Source organism: Leptodactylus fuscus, unplaced genomic scaffold, assembly GCF_031893055.1.
Source record: "Leptodactylus fuscus isolate aLepFus1 unplaced genomic scaffold, aLepFus1.hap2 HAP2_SCAFFOLD_764, whole genome shotgun sequence".
NCBI lineage: Eukaryota > Metazoa > Chordata > Amphibia > Anura > Leptodactylidae > Leptodactylus > Leptodactylus fuscus.
In genome coordinates, this window is record NW_027440803.1 from 52,501 (window position 1) to 60,881 (window position 8,381).

Here is an 8,381-nt window from a genome sequence, read left to right on the forward strand (position 1 = left end):
ATGTCCTGGGTCTGCCGCGGGCGCCCGCCCTGGGCGGGTGGCGCCGCGCCGGCCTTAAGCTTTTCCGCTACGCCGCTCCGGAGCTGAAGGGAAGGAAAGACCCCGCGCCTTAGCCGGCGCGGACCCCCTAGGTCCGGCCGAGCGAGGGTCCCCTTCCCGCCGGGTCGGCGGCCGTCAGATCGATCGGTGGGTGACCCGCGGGTGACGGGTGACTCGTCCGAGGCTTGCCACGCGACGCGGAGGGGGCTTGTCTCGCAACCGGCGCGTCCTCGCTCTTTTCGCCCCCAGCGGAGATCCACTATCGGCGGCGTGAGAGCTGAGGTCGCAGGGACTTTGTCGGAGACGGATGTCCGAGGCCCTGGTACTCCGACTTTTGGTAAGCTAATTGACACGACCCGCTGTCTCGGACACGGTTCTTGACGGGGGTGTTCAAAAGTATGTCACAGAGAGAGTGTCACCTGTCCCATTACATGAAGACCAACTACTCAAAGTGTCCGACTTTGTGGAACTCCGGCCCGGATCCGGCCGTCAAATTCAACCTCATTCCGGTAGTGCCTTTTCCGCTCCGAGGCCTCCTCCGGGGCCGTCCGACGCCCGGTTCCACGGCGGGACCCCCGACACCGACTCGAGGTGGTACCCCTTTTTGCCGGCCGAGGTGCGCCGCCGCCGGCGTGAGGACGCCGCTCCCCGGTGTGAAAAACGGCCGCCGGAGGAATTTTGAAAGTTGAAAATTTGGCAAAGTGTCGACGGAAGTGCCAACCGCGCCGGCGGGGAGGCGCCCGTCGCCTCGCCCGGGATGGCGGCACCGGCGCCGGGTCGCCGCGCCTGCCAGCGGCCGCTAGTCTCCCCGGACGCCCGGGGGATTTCCCTTCCGCTCCCAGCGGCCGCAGTTCTCCTTCTGGTCCGCCTGGCGGCTGCCTCCGCCGGCTGCCAATCATCTCTCCCCGGCCGCCCGGGGGATTTCCCTTCTGCGCGCCTGTCAGCTCCTGCCAATCATCTCTCCCCGGCCGCCAAGGGGGATTTCCCTTCTGCGCGCCTGGCAGCTCCTGCCAATCATCTCTCCCCGGCCGCCCGGGGGATCTCGTTAAGGTCCGTGTTTCGTGGGGTTTTATTTCAAAGTTTGTCTTTTTTTTCCCCAAAGTGTCTAAGAGCCGATCGGCTCAGCGGGGGGCGCCCGTCGCCTCGCCCGGGATGGCGGCACCGGCGCCGGGTCGCCGTGCCTGCCAGCGGCCGCTCGGGGGATTTCCCTTCTGCGCGCCTGTCAGCTCCTGCCAATCATCTCTCCCCGGCCGCCCGGGGGATCTCTTATGGTCCGTGTTTTATGGGGGGTTTTTTTTGTGCGTTTGACCTTTTTTTCCCCCAAAGCGTCTAAGTGCCGATCGGCTCGGCGGGAGGCGCCCGCCTGAAAACTGCGGCTTGCCACGCGACCTGAAGAGGCTTGTCACGCAACCCGGGGGGGCGGTGCCCTCGCTCTGCCTCCCCCCCGCGGGGATCCGCCGTCGGCGGCCTGTGAGCAGAGTTCACTGGGACTTTGTCAGAGTCGGGTGTCCGATCCCCTGGTACTCTGACTTTTGGTAAGCTAATTGACAGGACTCGCTGTCTCGGACACGGTTCTTGACGGGGGTGTTCAAAAGTAGGTCACAGAGAGAGTGTCACCTGTCCCATTACATGAAGACCAACCACTCAAAGTGTCCGACTTTGTGGAACTCCGGCCCGGATCCGGCCGTCAAATTCAACCTCATTCCGGTAGTGCCTTTTCCGCTCCGAGGCCTCCTCCGGGGCCGTCCGACGCCCGGTTCCACGGCGGGACCCCCGACACCGACTCGAGGAGGTACCCCTTTTTGCCGGCCGAGGTGCGCCGCCGCCGGCGTGAGGACGCCGCTCCCCGGTGTGAAAAACGGCCGCCGGAGGAATTTTGAAAGTTGAAAATTTGGCAAAGTGTCGACGGAAGTGCCAACTGCGCCGGCGGGGAGGCGCCCGTCGCCTCGCCCGGGATGGCGGCACCGGCGCCGGGTCGCCGCGCCTGCCGCGGCCGCTAGTCTCCCCGGACGCCCGGGGGATTTCCCTTCCGCTCCCAGCGGCCGCAGTTCTCCTTCCGGTCCGCCTGGCGGCTGCCTCCGCCGGCTGCCAATCATCTCTCCGGATTTCCCTTCTGCGCGCCTGTCAGCTCCTGCAAATCCTCTCTCCCCGGCCGCTCGGGGAGGCGGGATCTCGCCCTCTGGTAGACGCTAGCAGCCTGCCACCTGCTAGGGACTCGGCCTCTGGCATTACCCAGGCTCCGGCAGCCCTGGGTCGGCCTGGCTTTTCCCAGCCGCCTGGGACGATCTCTCCCTCTGTCCTGGAACCCTGGGCCGGCCTGCCGCCTCAGGCTTAGCCCCCTGGGTCGCCTGGAAGTGGCGCCGCCTTGTGGACGAGCCGGGGAGAGCCGCTCTCCGTTGCCATCCGGTGGATTTTTAGCAAATTGCAGCTTTCCATAGCAAATTGCAGCCTTCCACCTGCTAGGGACTTAGCCTCCGGCATGTACCCAGGCTCGGGTAGCCCTGGGTAGGCCTGGCTTTCCCAGCCGCCTGGGACAATCTCTCCCTCTCTCCTGGAACCCTGGGCCAGCCTGCCGCCTCAGGCTTAGCCCCCTGGGTCGCCTGGAAGTGGTGCCCTCTTGGTAGACACTTAGCAGAATGCAGCCTGCCACCTGCTAGGGACTTAGCCTCTGGCTTTACCCAGGCTCGGGTAGCCCTGGGTCGGCCTGGCTTTCCCAGCCGCCTGGGACAATCTCTCCCTCTCTCCTGGAACCCTGGGCCGGCCTGCCGCCTCAGGCTTAGCCCCCTGGGTCGCCTGGAAGTGGCGCCGCCTTGTGGACGAGCCGGGGAGAGCCGCTCTCCGTTGCCATCCGGTGGATTTTTAGCAAATTGCAGCTTTCCATAGCAAATTGCAGCCTTCCACCTGCTAGGGACTTAGCCTCCGGCATGTACCCAGGCTCGGGTAGCCCTGGGTAGGCCTGGCTCTCCCAGCCGCCTGGGACGGTCTCTCCCTCTCTCCTGGAACCCTGGGCCAGCCTGCCGCCTCAGGCTTAGCCCCCTGGGTCTCCTGGAAGTGTCGCCCTCTGGTAGACACTTAGCAGAATGCAGCCTGCCACCTGCTAGGGACTTAGCCTCTGGCTTTACCCAGGCTCGGGTAGCCCTGGGTCGGCCTGGCTTTCCCAGCCGCCTGGGACAATCTCTCCCTCTCTCCTGGAACCCTGGGCCGGCCTGCCGCCTCAGGCTTAGCCCCCTGGGTCGCCTGGAAGTGGCGCCGCCTTGTGGACGAGCTGGGGAGAGCCGCTCTCCGTTGCCATCCGGTGGATTTTTAGCAAATTGCAGCTTTCCATAGCAAATTGCAGCCTTCCACCTGCTAGGGACTTAGCCTCCGGCATGTACCCAGGCTCTGGTAGCCCTGGGTAGGCCTGGCTTTCCCAGCCGCCTGGGACAAATCTCTCCCTCTCTCCTGGAACCCTGGGCCAGCCTGCCGCCTCAGGCTTAGCCCCCTGGGTTGCCTGGAAGTGGTGCCCTCTTGGTAGACACTTAGCAGAATGCAGCCTGCCACCTGCTAGGGACTTAGCCTCTGGCTTTACCCAGGCTCGGGTAGCCCTGGGTCGGCCTGGCTTTCCCAGCCGCCTGGGACAATCTCTCCCTCTCTCCTGGAACCCTGGGCCGGCCTGCCGCCTCAGGCTTAGCCCCCTGGGTCGCCTGGAAGTGGCGCCGCCTTGTGGACGAGCCGGGGAGAGCCGCTCTCCGTTGCCATCCGGTGGATTTTTAGCAAATTGCAGCTTTCCATAGCAAATTGCAGCCTTCCACCTGCTAGGGACTTAGCCTCCGGCATGTACCCAGGCTCGGGTAGCCCTGGGTAGGCCTGGCTTTCCCAGCCGCCTGGGACGATCTCTCCTTCTTCTCCTGGAACCCTGGGCCAGCCTGCCGCCTCAGGCTTAGCCCCCTGGGTTGCCTGGAAGTGGTGCCCTCTTGGTAGACACTTAGCAGAATGCAGCCTGCCACCTGCTAGGGACTTAGCCTCTGGCTTTACCCAGGCTCGGGTAGCCCTGGGTCGGCCTGGCTTTCCCAGCCGCCTGGGACAATCTCTCCCTCTCTCCTGGAACCCTGGGCCGGCCTGCCGCCTCAGGCTTAGCCCCCTGGGTCGCCTGGAAGTGGCGCCGCCTTGTGGACGAGCCGGGGAGAGCCGCTCTCCGTTGCCATCCGGTGGATTTTTAGCAAATTGCAGCTTTCCATAGCAAATTGCAGCCTTCCACCTGCTAGGGACTTAGCCTCCGGCATGTACCCAGGCTCGGGTGGCCCTGGGTAGGCCTGGCTTTCCCAGCCGCCTGGGTCAATCTCTCCCTCTCTCCTGGAACCCTGGGCCAGCCTGCCGCCTCAGGCTTAGCCCCCTGGGTCTCCTGGAAGTGTCGCCCTCTGGTAGACACTTAGCAGAATTCAGCCTGCCGCCTGCTAGGGACTCAGCCTCCGGCATGTACCCAGGCTCGGGTAGCCCTGGCTTTCCCAGCCGCCTGGGACAATCTCTCCCTCTCTCCTGGAACCCTGGGCCAGCCTGCCGCCTCAGGCTTAGCCCCCTGGGTCGCCTGGAAGTGGTGCCCTCTCGGTAGACACTTGGCAGCATGCAGCCTGCCACCTGCTAGGGACTTAGCCTCTGGCTTTACCCAGGCTCGGGTAGCCCTGGGTCGGCCTGGCTTTCCCAGCCGCCTGGGACGATCTCTCCCTCTCTCTCCTGGAACCCTGGGCCGGCCTGCCGCCTCAGGCTTAGCCCCCTGGGTCGCCTGGAAGTGGCGCCGCCTTGTGGACGAGCCGGGGAGAGCGGCTCTCCGTTGCCATCCGGTGGATTTTTAGCAGAATGCAGCCTGCAACCCGAGTGCTGGCGCCGCCTTGTGGACGAGCCGGGGACTGCGGCTCTCCGTTGCCATCCGGTGGATTTTTAGCAGATTGCAGCCTTCCACCTGCTAGGGACTTAGCCTCCGGCATGTGCCCAGGCTCGGGTAGCCCTGGGTAGGCCTGGCTTTCCCAGCCGCCTGGGACGATCTCTCCCTCTTCTCCTGGAACCCTGGGCCAGCCTGCCGCCTCAGGCTTAGCCCCCTGGGTTGCCTGGAAGTGGTGCCCTCTCGGTAGACACTTAGCAGAACGCAGCCTGCCGCCTGCTAGGGACTTATCCTCTGGCTTTACCCAGGCTGGGGTGGCCCTGGGTCGGCCTGGCTTTTTTCCCAGCCGCCTGGGACAATCTCTCCCTCTCTCCATGAACCCTGGGCCGGCCTGCCGCCTCAGACTTCCCCTTCCGCTCCGAGCGGCCGCAGTTCTCGTTCTGGTCCGCCTGGCAGCTACCTCCGCCGGCTGCCAATCATCTCTCTCTCTCTCTCCCCCCGGCCGCCCGGGGGAACTTCCCTTCTGCGCGCGCCTGGCAGCTACCTCCGCCTGCCAATCATCTCTCCCCCGGCCCTCCCGGGGGACCTCCCTTCTGCGCCGGCCGGCCGGCCGGCCGGCTGCAGTTCTCACTGGTCCGTGTTGTATGGGGTTTATTAAAATGTCGGTCTTTTTCCCCCAAAGTGTCTAAAAGTGCCGATCGGCTCGGCGGGAGGCGCCCGTCGCCTCCCCCGGGATGGCGGCACCGGCGCCCTCTCGCCGTACCTGCCAGCGGCCGCTCGTCTCCCCTGGCCCGCGCCGGGGGATTTCCCTTCTGCTCGGAGCGGCCGCAGTTCTCCTTCTGGTCCGCCTGGCGGCTGCCTCCGCCTGCTGCCAATCATCTCTCCCCGGCCGCACAGGGGGACTTCCCTTCTGCGCGCCTGGCAGCTCCTGCCAATCATCTCTCCCCGGCCGCCCGGGGGATCTCACCGAGGTCCGTGTTTCGTGGGGTTTTATTTCAAAGTTTGCCTTTTTTATTTTTTATTTTTTTCCCCAAAGTGTCCAAGAGCCGATCGGCTCAGCGGGGGGCGCCCGTCGCCTCGCCCGGGATGGCGGCACCGGCGCCCTCTCGCCGTACCTGCCAGCGGCCGCTCGTCTCCCCTGGCCCGCCCGGGGGATTTCCCTTCTGCTCGGAGCGGCCGCAGTTCTCATTCTAGCGCGCAGGGCAGCTCCTGCCAATCATCTCTCCCTTCCGCGACCAGCCGGAAGCGGTTCTCATTGGTCCGTGTTTCGTTGGTTATTTATTTTTCAAAGTTTGACTTTTTCTTTTTTTTTTCCCCAAAAGTGTCTAAAAGTGCCGATTGGCTCGGCGGGAAGCGCCCGCCTGAAAACCGAGGCTTGCCACGCGACCTAAAGAGGCTTGTCTCGCAACTCGGGGGGGGCGGTGCCCTCGCTCTGCCTCCCCCCCGCAGGGATCCGCCGTCGGCGGCCTGTCAGCAGAGTTCACTGGGACTTTGTCAGAGTCGGGTGTCCCGATGCCCTGGTACTCTGACTTTTGGTAAGCTAATGGTTGGAACAGCACACGCTGTCTCGGACACGGTTCTTGACGGGGGTGTTCAAAAGTAGGTCACAGAGAGAGTGTCACCTGTCCCATTACATGAAGACCAACCACTCAAAGTGTCCGACTTTGTGGAACTCCGGCCCGGATCCGGCCGTCAAATTCAACCTCATTCCGGTAGTGCCTTTTCGGCTCCGAGGCCTCCTCCGGGGCCGTCCGACGCCCGGTTCCACGGCGGGACCCCCGACACCGACTCGAGGTGGTACCCCTTCGTGCCGGCCGAGGCGCGCCGCCGCCGGCGTGAGGGCGCCGCTCCCCGGAGTGAAACACGGCCGCCGGAGGAATTTTGAAAGTTGAAAATTTGACTAAGTGTCGACGGAAGTGCCATATGCGCCGGGCGGGAGGCGCCCGTCGCCTCGCCCGGGATGGCGGCGCCGGCGCCGGCTCGCCGCGCCTGCCAGAGGCCGCTCGTCTCCCCGGAGGCCCGGGGGATTTCCCTTCTGCTCGGAGCGGCCGCAGTTCTCCTTCTGGTCCGCCTGGCAGCTACCTCCGCCGGCTGCCAATCATCTCTCTCCCCGGCCCGGGGGGGACGACTCTCCCTTCTGCGCGTGCGCGCCTGTCAGCTCCTGCAAATCGTCTCTCCCGCCGCCCGCCGAGGGTGACTTCCCTTCTGCGCGTGCGCGCCTGTCAGCTCCTGCCAATCATCTCTCCTCTCTCCCCGCGGCCGCCCGGGGACTTTCCCTTCTGCGCGCGCGCGTGCGCGCCTGTCAGCTCCTGCAAATCGTCTCTCCCCCCGGCCGCCAAGGGGGATTTCCCTTCTGCGTGCGCGCCTGTCAGCTCCTGCAAATCCTCTCTCCCGGCCGCTCGGGGAGGCGGGATCTCGCCCTCTGGTAGACGCTAGCAGCCTGCCACCTGCTAGGGACTCGGCCTCCGGCATTACCCAGGCAACGGCAGCCCTGGGTCGGCCTGGCTTTTTCCCAGCCGCCCGGGACGATCTCTCCCTCTCTCCTGGAACCCTGGGCCGGCCTGCCGCCCTCAGGCTTAGCCCCCTGGGTCGCCCGGAAGTGGCGCCGCCTTGTGGACGAGCCGGGGAGAGCGGCTCTACGTTGCCATCCGGTGGATTTTTAGCAAATTGCAGCTTTCCATAGCAAATTGCAGCTTTCCATAGCAAATTGCAGCTTTCCACCTGCTAGGGACTTATCCTCTGGCTTTACCCAGGCTGGGGTGGCCCTGGGTCGGCCTGGCTTTTTTTCCCAGCCGCCTGGGACGATCTCTCCCTCTCTCCTGGAACCCCGGGCCGGCCTGCCGCCCTCAGGCTTAGCCCCCTGGGTCTCCTGGAAGTGTCTCCCTCTGGAAGTCACTTAGCAGAACGCAGCCTGCCGCCTGCTAGGGACTTAGCCTCTGGCTTTACCCAGGCTAGGGTAGCCCTGGGTCGGCCTGGCTTTTTTTCCCAGCCGCCCGGGACGATCTCTCCCTCTCTCCTGGAACCCTGGGCCGGCCTGCCGCCCTCAGGCTTAGCCCCCTGGGTCGCCTGGAAGTGGCGCCGCCTTGTGGACAAGCGGGGGAGAGCGGCTCTCCGTTGCCATCCGGTGGATTTTTAGCAGAATGCAGCCTGCAACCCGAGTGCTGGCGCCGCCTTGTGGACGAGCCGGGGACCGCGGCTCTCCGTTGCCATCCGGTGGATTTTTTAGCAGAATGCAGCCTTCCACCTGCTAGGGACTTAGCCTCCGGCATGTATCCAGGCTCGGGTAGCCCTGGGTAGGCCTGGCTTTCCCAGCCGCCTGGGACAATCTCTCCCTCTCTCCTGGAGCCCATGGCCGGCCTGCCGCCCTCAGGCTTAGCCCCCTGGGTTTCCTGGAAGCGTCTACCTCTGGTAGACACTTAGCAGAATGCAGCCTTCCACCTGCTAGGGACTTAGCCTCCGGCATCTACCCAGGCTCGGGTAGCCCTGA